This window comes from Oryctolagus cuniculus, chromosome 8 (assembly GCF_964237555.1).
Source record: "Oryctolagus cuniculus chromosome 8, mOryCun1.1, whole genome shotgun sequence".
NCBI classification, from domain to species: domain Eukaryota; kingdom Metazoa; phylum Chordata; class Mammalia; order Lagomorpha; family Leporidae; genus Oryctolagus; species Oryctolagus cuniculus.
The window spans coordinates 91,826,013-91,841,604 of NC_091439.1; the positions used below are offsets into that span (position 1 = coordinate 91,826,013).

A 15,592-nucleotide genomic window follows, 5' to 3' on the forward strand; every position below is an offset into this window, starting at 1 on the left:
GCCCCTCAGGGATCTCCTCAGCCCCGCCCCTAGGTAGAGGGAGCTGTGGCTCCCGCCAAAAGTGAGGACCGATCCTTCAGGTGCCTTCTCCCAGGTGCGCACCAGGACCGGCGAAAGCCGGAGGGTCAGGGGTGAGGGGAGGGGGCCATGGGGGAGGTGTCTCGAAAGGCTGGAACGGAACAGGGAGCAGAAGATGTGACTTTAGGAAAACGCCTGCACCTCCTTAACACCTTCTGCCTGTGATTGCTGTTTAGGAAATGCAATCCGAGATTAGGACTGCGCCAAACTGAAACGGCTGCTCTACTCCCGCTGGAAGCCAGTGGCAGGAGCGGGCTCCAAAACCCAGTTTGCTTACTGGAAATCCTACGCTGGTGCTTTAGCGAGCAAATGTGTGTCGAAGTGGTTTCGCAAACACAAGGCTTCCCTTGGAAAATGATTCCTCGGTTTTGGGCAGTTCCCTTGCTACTGACTTGGAAGAGGTTTGGGGTGAGTCGGGCTGGGTTGAGTGCCCTAGCTGGCACCAGCTCCGGCCCCTAGGTCAGGTGCGCGTTTCACACGGGACGCTGCGGAGTTTGAGGGGACCCATCAGGAAGTTGTGTGTAGAGGATTGAAAACTGACAGCCAGGCGCTACCCACTCTGCCTCTCCCCAGACAGCCTCAAGGTGGAGGGGCCAGGAGGTGTAGTCTCTAGATTGTAGTCTCTAGTGAGCCCAGAGCTGGCTCCTTGCAGGGGCTCCCAACATCCTCTCGCTCCTTTCTGTTTTCTGTGGAGGTGGCTAGGCCAGTTAGGTTTAGCAGCCCAGTGTTTCAAGTGTCTGTCTCTGTGCAGGAATGGCTAGGATACAATGACTTTTCGAAGTGCACTAGATCCTCTTCTGTTTTGTTTTGAAGACCCTTGTCCTAGCCATTGTAGGCCAGCAAAGCTAACCAGTAAACACCACGGCAACCAGAATCCAGCCAGGAATGGGAACTCTTGTCCTTGGTGTCCCAGGAAATTTCCTGAACTTCCCCACCCATCTTCCTGGGAAAGACATCGCATCCACTGGTGAGCCAGAAAGAGGTGTCATAGACTTTAATAACTTTTATCCTGGAAGGAAACTTGAGAAATTCTCTGACTGAGGCAGACTGGGGGAGGGGGAGGGGTTGACTGTCACTTTCTGGGAAGCTGAATAGGAAGTTCTCTGGCCTGTAGTTTCCTGATGCCATTAGCATCATGCCTGACTCAGTGAATGCAACTCTTCACCCTTTTGGGGAGCAGTGCACAGTGAAACACAGCTTGCAGGTTGACCCCGTTGACTGTAGAGACTAGAACGTATCTAAAGACAAAAGACAAACCTGGCTAAAGTGGGCTAAGACAAAACTTCAAGAATGTGACTAAAGATGTTGAGCAATTACATTCATTTTAACCACAGAGAATCAACCATACAGCGTAATGAGTCTTTGTGAAAGAAAAATGTTTTGAGGACATAGGTTTTTGACTTTTAAAATGTGCATGTGTGTAGTGATGGTGGTGGTATATGCAGGGGATGGGGAGAGGTAGATTAGTTCCAAATGAGCCATTTTAAATATACTTGAGCATACGAATTAGTATTTGGCACCAAACATTAAGTAAGAACAGTGAAGGGTCATGCGATGAGCTCACCAGATGCATGGATCAGGTGTGCATGCCTCACCTGGTTTGCACTCTGAATCAACTCCCTGTGATTGTTTGGAGACTATAAAGGGAAAAAATTTCTCAAATTGACAAGCAGGTACTAGAAAGGACCTTACCCAATCTAATCAAGGAACTTAGCTGGGCTTTCTAATTGAAAGCATCCTGACCCACTGTTCATGTCTGCTTCCTGTCTCCGCATCTCTGATGCTGGCCTTGTAGAAAGTACAGGCAGGAGTGTGAATGGCTCCAATACCTGCTGAGGTTGAGAGTGATGGCACCAAGAACCTGTGGAGACAGAGCACTTTAAAAACAATTGCTTATTTTTCTCTCATTTGCAGGGAAGCCATTTGTCTTACTCATACTGTGTGCAGGTAGTAGAGAGAGACGGTTAATTTTGTTTCCAGCTGCAATAAAACAGTCCACAAATGACACTGGTATCCTGACAGCCTACAGATTGACTATCAGAAACAATGGGATTCTAGTCATTATACCACAGAGTAATCTAATATGGATGAAATAATTTCAAATGGTTTTCAGCTTCCAAAGTGCTTTCACACTCACTATTTCTGGAGCCTCACATAGATTCTTTGAGGCAGATGGGAGAAATTATCCTTGTAATTTTTCAGTTAGAAAATGTAAGGTCTGAGAAATAGTTAAGAAGTAGAAAATCCAGGGTGGGAACCCAAGCACAGAAGAATCTGCCACAAATATGCAATGGCTTCCAGATTACAAACCGCTGTCTTCACAGCACTGGCCAGTACTCCCCAGCAGCTCCCCACAGGCTGGTTAACCACTTTACCGTGTTACCCAACAACCATCCTTTAAGCTAATGAAATCTTCAGTCCACTCATTCCTCTCTTTGAGACCGCAATGATATCAAAGTCCCAAAGGACTTCCAGATTACCCAATCGGATGCTGACCTGTACTTTCCAAATCCATCATTCTCTGCACAACAAACTCCAACTCCTGTCTTCTCCAAAAAAGGCTTTTTCTGACAAAACCATTCGCAACTTGTTCCTTTCACTTTTGGTCTTTGGACTTTGAATGTACCTATAATAGCTACAGCATAACACAGAGTGTAATTATTCCTGAATTTTATTTTTGTTTCCCGCAAGCCAGTATAAACTTTTATAATCAGCAGTGATGAGACTTTAAAAAGTTGATGGAAATAATGAAAAATAAATTTACTTTGGTGCAAAAAAATTTGAAATCCATCTTCAAAAGTTCATGGAAAACACATATTATGGAAAACTATGCATGACTTTAAAATTTTGCACCAAAATAATCTTTAATTCCATTTTTATACAAACTTTTCATAGTCTCCTCTTATTTCTCTCATAATCTCCAATAAGTTCTAAGTTTGGTGATGAGCTGCCTATGACCACCTGCTAATATATCATAATAATAATTTTTTATTTTACAGTGTTATCTATCTTATAAGTAGATTTTAAGGGGAAAACTGTAGGGCCATGTACTGTTACTAACTTCTCAATATTTTGGGCTCCACTATTTTGAGACTTTTCTGATATGATGGCAATGTCTCTTGGTTCTTCTCAGAGAAGTTCAAATGATAATTTCAGTCTGTGGAATCAAAAGAATGCTCCCAACAGAGAGGGACATTTGATATTTAAAGGAAGGAAATTATACAACTAAAGCATTGACCAAACAGCATGATTTCTGTGACTTAGACATAAGTTGGAGATAAATGACAAGAAAAAAAAATCTGATTAAGTTAATGCTGTACTGAATGCTAACAGTGTGAGAATGTCATTCTAAATTGGTCTTTCCTAACAAAACAGGACAGCTTTCATTGTGTGATTTACTGGATGGCATAGTCCTGGCCAAATGTTTTCTAATTCTCCATTTCTTTTTTCTTTTTTTTCTTCTTCTTTCTTTTCTTTTCTTTTTTTTTTCTTTTTCTTTTTTTTTTTTTTCTTGACAGGCAGAGTTAGATAGTGAGAGAGAGAAACAGAGAGAAAGGACTTCCTTCCATTGGCTCACCCTCCAAATGGCCGCTATGGCCAGTGTACTGCGCTGATCCAAAGCCAGAAGCCAGGCGCTTCCTCCTGGTCTCCCATGCAGGTGCAGGGCCCAAGACCTTGGGACATCCTCCACTGCCTTCCCAGGCCACAGCAGAGAGCTGGACTGGAAGAGGAGCAACCAGGACAGAATCCGGTGCCCCAACCGGGACTAGAACCCAGAGTACTGGTGCTGCAAGAGGAGGATTAGCCTAGTGAGCCACGGCGCCGGCCTCTCCATTTTTTTTTTTTATATCTACTACTCTTTCTGTGACCTCAGAGAAATGCTGTACAGTTGAGATCATTCAGTATGTACACATATCTACACATATCATTACCAGGGCAAGCAGAGCAAGGATATCAATACGAGGAACACAGCAAGAGTTTAAGTGGAGGTGAAGTCACTTGCGTGTATGCACAAGAAAAGGAAAGGACCAGTAATCTCATCCGATTTTGCAGAGTCAGTGCAGTTTGGCTGTCTCCTCCCCCATGGGGCCTGGCCACCTAATGAAGACGCAGCATAACTCAGGAAATGACTTTGCTTCATTGCTTCAGCTTTGCTGTGAAATGTCAGGGTTACTGCCCCTCCTTTAGCCCATTATCCAATTTTCCTTGCTGGACATTTCAAGTTAAATCTGCTTGAGAAAAGTGTCTATCAGTGAGCCTTTATTGAGTCTATACTGAGCTAGTTTCCAAATAAGTGCGGCGGAGCCTTTTCTTATCACCTTCTGGATGGATGGGCAGCGAATTTTCTTTTGTTCAGTTGTGCAAGTGTACAAAGGCTTTCTTTTTTTAAATTTTTTTAATTTTTGACAGGCAGAGTGGACAGTGAGGGAAAGAGACAGAGAGAAAGGTCTTCCTTTGCCGTTGGTTCACCCTCCAATGACCGCCGTGGCCGGCGCGCTGTGGCCAGCGCGCTGTGGCCAGCGCACCGTGCTGATCCGATGGCAGGAGCCAGGTGCTTCTCCTGGTCTCCCATGGGGTGCAGGGCCCAAGCACTTGGACCATCCTCCACTGCACTCCTGGCCACAGCAGAGAGCTGGCCTGGAAGAGGGGCAACCGGGACAGAATCCGGTGCCCCGACCGGGACTAGAACCTGGTGTGCCGGCGCCGCTAGGCGGAGGATTAGCCTAGTGAGCCGCGGCGCTGGCACAAAGGCTTTCTTAACAACAGATGACATATAGGAAACAAAAAAGATGAGGATTAAACATATACATGTTTCAGAAAGCTTTGAACTTTTCAAAAATTAGGAACCATTCAGAAATTTGACTTGGGTTAAGAAAAAAACCAGGAAAGGAAGAAAAAAAGAACCCTCCCCAAAGGAGTTTTAGGACTAACTAACTGCTTTTAATACCTTTGAGAAGACAGTTTTATGATACTGCTAAGATTATTATAGAAGTTAGACTTCTAATACTGCTCTTAATAATTGTTGTTTGAATACTAGCATTGTTGTACAGTGGGTTAAGATACCACCTGTGGTGCCAGTATCCATGTGGATGCTTGTTCAGTCTCAGATGATCCTCTTCCAATCCAGTTCCCTGCTGATGTGCCTGGGAAGTCAGGGAAGATGCCCCAAGTGGTTGGGCTTCTGCCACCCACATGGGAGACATGGATGGAATTTCAGGCTCCTAGCTACAACCTGGCCTAGCCCTGGCTGTTGCAACCATTTGGGGAGTGAACCAATGGATTGAAGACTTCTCTTTCTGTCCCTCTCTTCTATAACTCTGCCTTTCCAAAGGTAAATAAATCTTTAAAAAAAAAAAAAACCAAGATAATGGCTGTTTGCTATGATGTTTCAGAACACTACCACTTTCATACCTTGTATTTTTTTTTTTTTTTTTAGAGAAGGAAAGAGAGAGAGAGAGAGAGAGATCTTCCATCTGCTGGTTTATTCCCCAAATAGCTGCAAGGACCAGGGCTGGACCAGGCTAAAGTCAAGGGCCCAGAGCGTCATCTGGGTCTCTTACATTGGTGCAGGGACCCAAGCACTGGGGCCATCCCCTACTGCTTTACCAGATGCAATAGCAGGGAGCTGGATGGCAATGGAGCAGCCAGGACTTGAACCAGCACCCCTATGCAATGCTGCCTCTGCAGGCTGTGCTTTAACTAAATGTGCCATATTGCTGGCCCCAGTATTTTTTTTTTTTTGCAGACTATTCATTTCTGCATAATCTCACATTATATTTCATTCTTGTTTAATATATGGTAAAACTTTACCACTGCTACCTTAGTAGGAATAAATGCAAATGTTTTTGTATGTATGTGACTTATGTGATTCTTAGACAATGAAACCTGTGATTTGCCTCATTGATCATTGTTTGATGATGTAGCAAAAACCTAATATTTCATAGGCATCCAAGACAGTTTTCATGAAGTTAAAGGCCAGACACACACACTCCACTGCCATCACCATCACCATCACCATCACCATCAATAAAACAAAAATCAAAAGAGAGAAATACAAAGTCATGTCTTATTGTTGATTCCTTGCCACCAGTGTTTTGTTAAATCTGATTATGAATTCCCAGTGAATAACTGCTTTCATGCACATTTAAAGTATTATTTTTATAAGAACTGGGAATTAGGAAATTGCTGTCACTGACATAAAGGGGTTGCAACACCAAACCAAAGGTCACAAAATCCTAGAAATTCTGGCTAATGCTGGGCTCTGAGTTCTTTGCTGACCAGCTGGAATGTGAAAGCATGGCACTCTCTGGAGAGTTGAAGTAATCAAATTGATTTACCAAAATGTTTTGCTTTGAATCATTTTGGTTTCCAAAAAATTTAGTATTAGTAAATCAGACTGGAGGCCATTTACTTTGGAACAGAATGTTCTTTGGGAATAGTTTTTTTTTTATTTTTTTCCTAAATTTCCTAAATTTGAGACCAGACTGATGAATGCTATGGCTGGGATTTTGTCATAGAAAAGAAAAATATGGTAGTGGATAATGTATCAGAAGTAGACCATAAGTTAGCACCTGTCACAATGTGGAAATATACAAGGTATTTCTTTGTAGTAAGGGAAAGTTGTGGTTATGTACAAGTTAGTTTTGGTAATAAATGAAAATCATGAAAGCCTTGTATCAAAGTATATGTGGTCAGCTTTCCATGATTGGAAATAAAAGCATAAATTAAGGCAATCATAAACTTCTTTTTAACTTTCTATTTCAGAATAATTTTAAATTTACAAAATGAAAAAAATGTGAAGTAGTACAGGGAGTTCCCATATAACCCACATGCAGCTCACCCTATTGTTGACATCTTAATCAGTATGATGTATCTGTCAGAATCCACAACACACCCAACTTCCCCTATTTTTTTAATCAAAACTCCTTCTCTCCCTCCCACGCCTCCTAGCATCTATTAATTAAAATTCTGTGTTTGGATTGAGGCATGTTTTTGCTTTAGCTCCCATGTATGAGGGTAAACATGTGGTATTTGTCTTCCTGTATCTAGCTTATTTCACTAAAGATGAATTATTTTTCCTGGCTGGATCCTAGCTATTCTTTTGCCATGAGCTTCTGTATGACCTTAACCAATGTGTCACTTCTTTAAATGTAAAATTCTAATCACAGTTTTCTTCCCCATAGAATTATTGACATGAACAAACAGGATGCCTGTGACACATTTTGTTTTTATATTTTTTTATTTTTAAAGAGTTTATTTATTTATTTGAAAGGCAGAGTTAGAGAGAGAGAGAGAGAGAGAGAGAGAGAGAGAGATTGGTCTTCCATCTGCTGGTTCACTCTCCAGATAGCCACAATGGCCAGAACTGAGCTGATCCGAAGCCAGGAGCTTCTTCTGGGTCTCCCACATGGGTGCAGGGGCCCAAGGACTTGGACCATCCTCTACTGCTTTTCCAGGCCATAGCAGAGAGCTGGATGAGAAGAGGAACAGCTGGGATACGAACTGGTGCCCATATGGGATGCTGGCACCCCTGGCAGAGGCTTAATCTATAATGCCACAGCATTGGCCCTGGCAACTTTTAAATACAGGATTTTGTATTTTATGTTTTAGGTTGAGGTAAAATTTATGTAGTGAAAAGCATACATCTTAAGTACACAGTTCAGTAAGATTTGAAAAATGTGAACAATTAATTAAGACACAACTTTTTCATCTCTCCAGAAAATCTGAGCTCTTTTTGAGTGAATATTCCTTCTGCACAAGAAACCGCCATTTTTATTTTTAGTTTTGCCTGTTGTTGAACTTCGTATAATAGAGTCATCCAAGATATCTTCTTGGTACCTGGCTTTTTTCTTGTGATTTTAAATTAATTAATTAATTAATTAATTTTAATTTTATTTGAAATAGAGAGCAAGAGAGAGAGATTTCACATTTGCTAATTCACTCCCCAAATGCCCACAACAGCCAAGACCAGGCCAGGCCAAAACCAAAATACTAGAGTCCAACCCAGAACTCCCACATGGGTGGCAGAGACCCACGTATTCCAGTCATCATCTCCATGTCTCAGAGTGTGCTTTAGCAAGAAACTGGATCAGAGTAGAGTAGCTGGGGGCCAGTGCTGTGGAAGAACAGGCTAAGCCTCCTCTTACGGCACCTGTATCCCATATGGACACCAATTTGTGTCCTGGAGGCCGCTCTTCAATCCAGCTCTCTGTTAATGGCCTGGGAAGGCAGTGGAAGATGGTCCAAGTGCTTGGGCCCCACACATGTAAGAGACCCAGATGAAGCTCCTGGCTCCTGGATTCAGATTGGCCCACCTCTGGCCAGTATGATCATATGGGGAGTGAACCAGCAGATGGAAGACCTTTGTCTCTGTCTCTCTCTCCATTTGTAACTCTGCCTTTCAAGTAAGTAAATACATCTCTAAAAATATTTTTTTTAAAAGAAGAAGAGTAGCTGGAACCAGAAATCCAGACATGGAATAAGGGCATTTCATGTGGTATCTCAATCACTGGGTCAACGCTCACCCCAGTGCCTGGTTTCTTTTACTCAATTCCTGTGATTCATCAATGGTGAGTATTGTGAATATTAGTACTATAGTTCTCTATGGAATTGAATATCCATTTAATAAATTAAATGAAGTATCTGATTACACAAATATATGAGATTTTGTTTTACAGTTGTCTGGGAGTGGATATTTGGGTCATTTCCAGTCTTGGGTTAGCAAGTTGGCTGTTGTGAATGATGTAGCTATAAACATTATGTAAGTCCTTTTGTAAAGGTGGGCAAAAACATGGCTCAAAAATTATTGTTCTTCCCAATTAGATGTGGCACATATTTTTCCCATCCTTGAATCTGACTGACTCTGTGACTAGTTTGGTCAACATGGCTTGGCAGGAGTGATACTATGTAACTCACAAGAGTAGATTTGCAGCTTCCAACTTTGTCTTTGGCATGGTTGCTTTTTTTTAAATTTTATTTATTTATTTTTTTGACAGGCAGAGTGGACAGTGAGAGAGAGAGAGACAGAGAGAAAGGTCTTCCTTTGCCATTGGTTCACCCTCCAATGGCCGCCACGGCCGGCGCGCTGCGGCCAGCACACCTCGCTGATCCAAAGCCAGGAGCCAGGTGCTTCTCCTGGTCTCCCATGTGGGTGCAGGGCCCAAGCACTTGAGCCATCCTCCACTGCACTCCCGGGCCATAGCAGAGAGCTGGCCTGGAATGGTTGCTTTTGACCTCCAAGCAATGTACTGTGTTCTGTGCAGAATCCATCTGAAAGAGAACCAAGGCACTCCAGCTGATAGCTCTACCTAAGCTCCCCTTTGAAAGCCAGCACCAAACAACCAAGCAACCATGTAAGTCATCTTCTTAAACATTCCAGCCCCTCCAAGCTTCAAATGACTGCAACTCCACCTCACTGGGCAAAAGAATCACCCAGATAAATCTAGTTCCCGGTCAAATCAAATAATATTGAGGTGATAATTATTCCTCCAATAAACTAAGTTTAGGAAAAGTTTTTGCACAGGAATAAACAAAATAGATATTTTCAAATTCTTGAGTAAATACATAGGAGTAGAACTGGTAGAAATAGAACAGGTCTATAGTAAGTAGCTGTATAGTAAAGTAGCTTAGTAAATTCACACTCTCACCATCTGTGGGGAGCAACTGAGACTAGACTAAGTTACTGGAATTAAGACTTATTCTATGCATCTGCTCTCCCACAGTATGGCGCTGAGAGAGACCAAACAACCTCTATGCAGCTGCCTCATCAGTTTGACACGCTGCAGGAGCTGATCTTGCTCCTGATTGGAGGAGAGCAGCGTGCTCGGCGTGTGGGTAGCAGAGTTGGGATTGGTGGAAGAGGACTATAAAGGAGGAGAGAGACAACATGCACCAGGAACATCTGAAGGAACATCTGAGCAGCCCCCGAGAGAGCCGGCCAGCGGTGTGCTGCTCCTCCACAGAAGCGGGGAAAGCGGCTGGGGGAGCCGCCACTCCATGGAGGTGGAGGGGTTGGCAGCCAACCCGGGAAGGACCAGCGGCAAACCCGGGAAGGGCCGAACCCGGGAAGGGCCAAGCAGACGAAAGAACAGCGCAGGGTCCGGTGTCGTTCCTCTGCGAATGGGGGAGCGACAACCATCAAAAAGTGTTGTGATTAATGTATATTCTCCTCGTCACTCTTTAACATTTTTTGACACTTAATTATCATTTAATGATGACTAATGGTGTACAGCATCTTTCTGTGTGCTCATTTGTCACTTGTAAATCTTTCATGAAGTGTATTTTCAAATCTCATCTTTTGCTTTAAGTTGGTTTAAGGCACTTTTTAATATTGATTTCTTGAGTTTTATCATACATTGTAGTTACAGATCCTTCCTTTGATAGATAAATGTATTATGACTGTCCAAGTCTATAGTTTGAGTTCTCATTGTTTTAAATGTCTTTTTGAGGAGCTAAGTTTTTTAAATTGAATGCCTAATTTATTGTATTCCTTATATCTAGTTAATTATATTTTTCTGTATCATCTCTTGGAAATCATTGTCTACTCCAAGGATGAAATATACCTTCCTATATTTTCTTTTTGAAGCACTGTACTTTTAACTTTTATGTTTATGCATATAGACCATATAGAATTATTTTTTATGAATAGCTTAAATTATTTGTTGAGTTTCATTGCTTCACTTTTGTATCCATATGGATATCCAGTTATTCTAGAAAGATATTTTGAAATTTTTCCCACTGAATTTCCTAGGAACCATTATCAAAATTAAATTGATAGCATATGTGTGTCTATTTCTGGACTTTTAGTCCAGTCTCTCCTTACACCAAATATCCTCATTAATGTGGTTTAAAATAATGAAATCCCAACTTTTGCAACAAAATGATTACAACTGAAGATCATTATGCTTAGTGAAATAAGATAGATCCAAAAGACAAAATTCACATTTTCTGATTTGTGATGGTTAATACATATAGAGAGAATATAAAAAGATTGCTGTTGATGAAACTGACATCTTTGAATTTGATTATTGCTTATAGCCCTTGTCCATATTTCTGCTGAACAGCAGTCTTTACTTTGTACTTATTGAACTATTTACTTAATGGAAAATTAAGCCTTTTACTATAAAGTACATTCAAAACATATTATCTCAAAAATTTTTTTTACTTATTTGACAGGTAGAATGAGACAGTGAGAGAGAGAAACAGAGAGAAAGGTCTCCCTTCCGTTGGTTCACCCCCCAGATGGCCACTACGGTTGGCGCTGCATGCCGATCCGAACCCAGGAGCCAGGGGCTTCCTCCTAGTCTCCTATGTGGGTGCAGGCATCCAATCACCTGGGCCATCCTCCACTGCCTTCCTGGGCCACAACAGAGAGCTGGACTGAAAGAGGAGCAGCCGGGACTAGAACTCAATGCCCATATGGGATGCCAGCGCCACAGGTGGATGATTAGCCAAGTGAGCCACGGCGCTGGCCCAAAAATTTTTTAAAAAGAAAAGAGATAAAGGCAGAAGGAGGGAGAAGTGAAGGAGAGAAGTATCATTATATTCTTAGAATTGTATCCATAGACTACATTAAATCTGTTCTCCTTATATTAATAAAATAAAAATGTAAATATTTTAAAAATTGAATAATATGGTCACTAACAGGCCAAATGTTGCTAAGGGTAGATTTTCAATGGTGGCAACAAGAAGAAAGTATATAACGTCTCAACAAAAAAGATGATACACAGTACCCATGTGCATAGGGATGAATGATTTACAAGGTTAAGGTTAGATACCAAATGAATTGTAGGAGTGATAGTGTTGGAAAGCATAAGTTGACTGCTGTTGTGGGTAAGTGGATGGAGAACCAATTAGTTAATATTTCAAAATATCCCGTTCCATATGCTTGTTCCCAGATTAAACTAGCTGATTCTAATAATTATTCAGCTTTAACTTCAGCATTTGCAACATATTCAACACAGCTTAATTGAACTTCTCTGTTGATAGGTGTTCTTACATTTGTTGTTAATGTCTTCTGCCACTTGGGGCCAACCAGTCCCTGAAACCTGGACTCATACTAGTCACGAGTCGTTTCCCTTCCTGTATTATTAAATTGTAAAATCATATTGTCAAAATAAAAGATAGTATTTCTGGGGAAAAGCAATTTTGGCTTATTTATATAAAACTCTTTTTTTCCTAGAAAAATGAATTTTTATCTTTCTATAAGGCCTTTCTCTAGTCTTCTCCCACCCTCCATTTTGGCTCAGATGTTTTTGTTGTTTGTATGAGACCTTATTTTAACTGAAGCATCCTCTTTGCTAACATCTGATGTATAGTACATTTGCAATTACCATCAGTAGTATTGACAACTACTTTTTCCAACAGTTTTTAGCTTGGCCCTGCTAAAGGCATAGGTAACAGAGGAAGTTGTCAGTTCACACTTGCTGAGTAATCCTAGAAGTATTCTCCAAGTTGTACATGTGATTGCTTTTCTCAGAACAAGAAAATCTGGGATGTTGTATCATGAGCTAATGCAAATTTTTAAAAATTCATAAACTATTCATTCATTACCTTGATAAAAGAAATTTTCTAGACCCTCAAATCTGATGACAGTATAAAAACTGAAGGAATTGTAAGATCAGCCATTGGCAAACCAAAATCTCTTAGCACATGTACTCCAAAATCTTATATAAAGTACTTCTTTCCTCTATGCCCATAGAGTTTGAGGAGTTGAAAATTCTGTATAATTGACAAACTGATGTCTTAATTCCTATGGAAATGTAAGAGACCTGGAGGAGCCAAAGTAATCTTGAAAAAGAATAACAATTTGAAGGGCTCACATCTCCAGATTTCAAAATCTACTACAAAGTACAATAATCAAGGCTAAGTATTGCTGGTCTAAGAGCAGACATATAGATCAATGCAGTAGAACTGGGAGTTTGTAAATCCACTCATACTTTTCTCATGAACTGATTTTTAACATGTGTGCCAAGATAATTAAGTGGGAGAAAGAATAATCTGTTTAATAAATTATGCTGGACAACTCAATAACCACATACAAAAGCATGAAGTTGGACTCCTATGTCACACCATACAAAGAAATAAACTCAAAATGAACCAAAGAGCCAAATATAAGTGCTAAACTAATAAAACTATTAGAAAAACCCATAAACATTGGTCATTGTGACTTAGATTAGACAATAAACATAAGCAACCAAAATTTGGACTTAATTAAAATTTAAAAAAAATTTTTGCTTCAAATGAGTTTATCAAGAAATTAAAAATATATACCACAGAAGGATGGCCCAAGTGTTTGGGCCCCTGCGCCCGCATGGGAGACCAGGAAGAAGCACCTGGCTCCTGGCTTTGGATCGGCACAGCGCTGGCTGTGGCGACCATTTGGGAAGTGAACCAACGGAAGGAAGACTTTTCTCTCTGTCTCTCTCTCTCACTGTCTACAACTCTACCTGACAAATAGATAAATAAGAAAAATTTTCAAAAGAAAAAACGAGAGCCATTGTGTCCATGGATTTTAAAATATATATATACCACAGAATAGGAGAAAATATTTGCAAATCATATAGCTGGAAAGTATCTAGTATCCAGGATATATAAGTAACTCCTAAAATATAAAAATAGACAAATAATTCAAAGTGGGAAATCTGTTAGAACATACATTTCTTCAAAGAAGATATATAAATGGTCAATAAATGCTCAACATCACTTTTGCTCAGGGAGATACAAATCAAAACCACAATGGATAACTAGAATAAAAAGTCAGAAAATATTAAGTATTTCAGCGATCTGTAGAAACTGGAATCCTGATACATTGCTGGTAAGAAGGTAAACAGTGTAGCAAATTCGGGAAACAGTTAACATATTTTTAAAATGTTAAACATACAGTTACTATATGATCCAATAATCTCACTCTTAAGCACATAACCAAGAGTTATATAGGAAAATATATCTACGAAAAGTTTGTCTGAATTCTAACAGCTGCATTATTTTTAATCATCAAAATGTAGAAACAACCTAACCATAATCCATTGATGAATGGATAAGCAAAATGTAATATATTTATCTTGTGTCAGCCCTAAGAAGTACCAGTTCATACTATAACATGGATGAACCTAGAAAATATGGTGCAAAATGAAAGACGTTAGATACAAAAAGCTATATACTGGATGATTCTATTTATATAAAATGTCCAGAAGAAACAAATCCATAAGACAGAAAAGTTAGTGATTTCCAGGGGCTTGGCCTGAGAGGAATGGGGAGTGACTCTTAATATGTGTGAGTTTCAGGAATGAAGAGACTGTTAGGGAATTAGATAATGGTGTTGCAAAACTGTGTGAATATATTAAAAACCACCAAATTAAATGCTTTAAAAGGGTGGATTCTAAGGCATGTGAACTGAATCTGAGAAAAAAAAATTCTTGGGCCCTGCCCTGTAACTACTTCTAAATCAAAATGAGATGGTGAGGTTTCAAATAATCTATATTTTAAGTTCTTTAGGAGATTCGTATGTACATTAATATTTGAGAATTGTTCCTTTAAACCATTTTTTAAAAGTCTATGTCTGATTGGTGTCCAGAATGTTCTTCTTGGCCTCTTTTTTCCCATCAAGGTTTCAGAATATATCTTTATAAGACTTCATGATAATGAATTTTTTCCTATGTATATATGGTAATTGGTACAATAATAATAAAGAATGCTGTAAGTGTTGAGCAAATTTTTAAAAAATCATAGAATGTTCAGATCACAGCACTTCATGTTCTCTGATTTCTTTTTTGATGAACCAATTCCAAGTAAAGCTTTTATTTTTTTTTTTCTTGGTCAGCAATTTCTTCTATTCTCTTCAGCACTAATTCGGAACTTCATTGGTCTGGTCTTCTAATCTCTTCAAATCTCTCTCTCTCTCTCTCTCTCTCATTCTCTTAAACTTCAATTCGTGTTGCCTTGCCTTCAGACTTTGCTGAATTTTACCTGGTTTTATCTATTTTTATTTTATTATTTCAAATACTGAAGTGTTTTTTTTTTTTTTTTTTTTTTTTTGACAAGCAGAGTTAGACGGTGAGAGAGAAAGGTCTTCCTTCCGTTGGTTCACTCCCTAAATGGCCACTACAGCCAGCGCTGTGCTGATCAGAAGCCAGGAGCCAGGTACTTCTCCTGGTCTCCCATGGGGTGCAGGGCCCAAGCACTTGGGCCATCCTCCACTGCACTCCCAGGCCACAGCAGAGAGCTGGACTGGAAGAGGTGCAACTGGGACAGAACCGGCATCCTAACTGGGACTAGAACCCAGGGTGCTGGCGCTGTAGGCGGAGGATTAGCCTAGTGAGCCACGGTGCCAGCCAAAACTGAAGTTTTTTTTTCCCTTATTTTGAGAATTTTCATTTGTTAAGTGCTGAAGACACAGAGATGATCAGGGCTGTCAAGGACTTTGTCTTTGTGGAACTTACAATCTGGAGGGAGAGATAGAAATAAAATAGGTAAAGAAACAAGATAGTGACTGTGAATATTTTCACAACTTGAT

The 15,592-nt window shown here is 40.4% G+C and overlaps 1 long non-coding RNA gene across 1 annotated transcript; it reads left to right on the plus strand.

Annotated features, from left to right (window-relative positions):
• The first annotated feature begins 14 nt into the window (after positions 1–14).
• LOC127483197 (uncharacterized) lies at positions 15–14,791 on the plus strand. Its single transcript, XR_011378394.1, has 2 exons — positions 15–9,431; positions 9,801–14,791. It is a non-coding gene; the product is annotated as an uncharacterized lncRNA (long non-coding RNA).
• Positions 14,792–15,592: the final 801 nt, after the last annotated feature.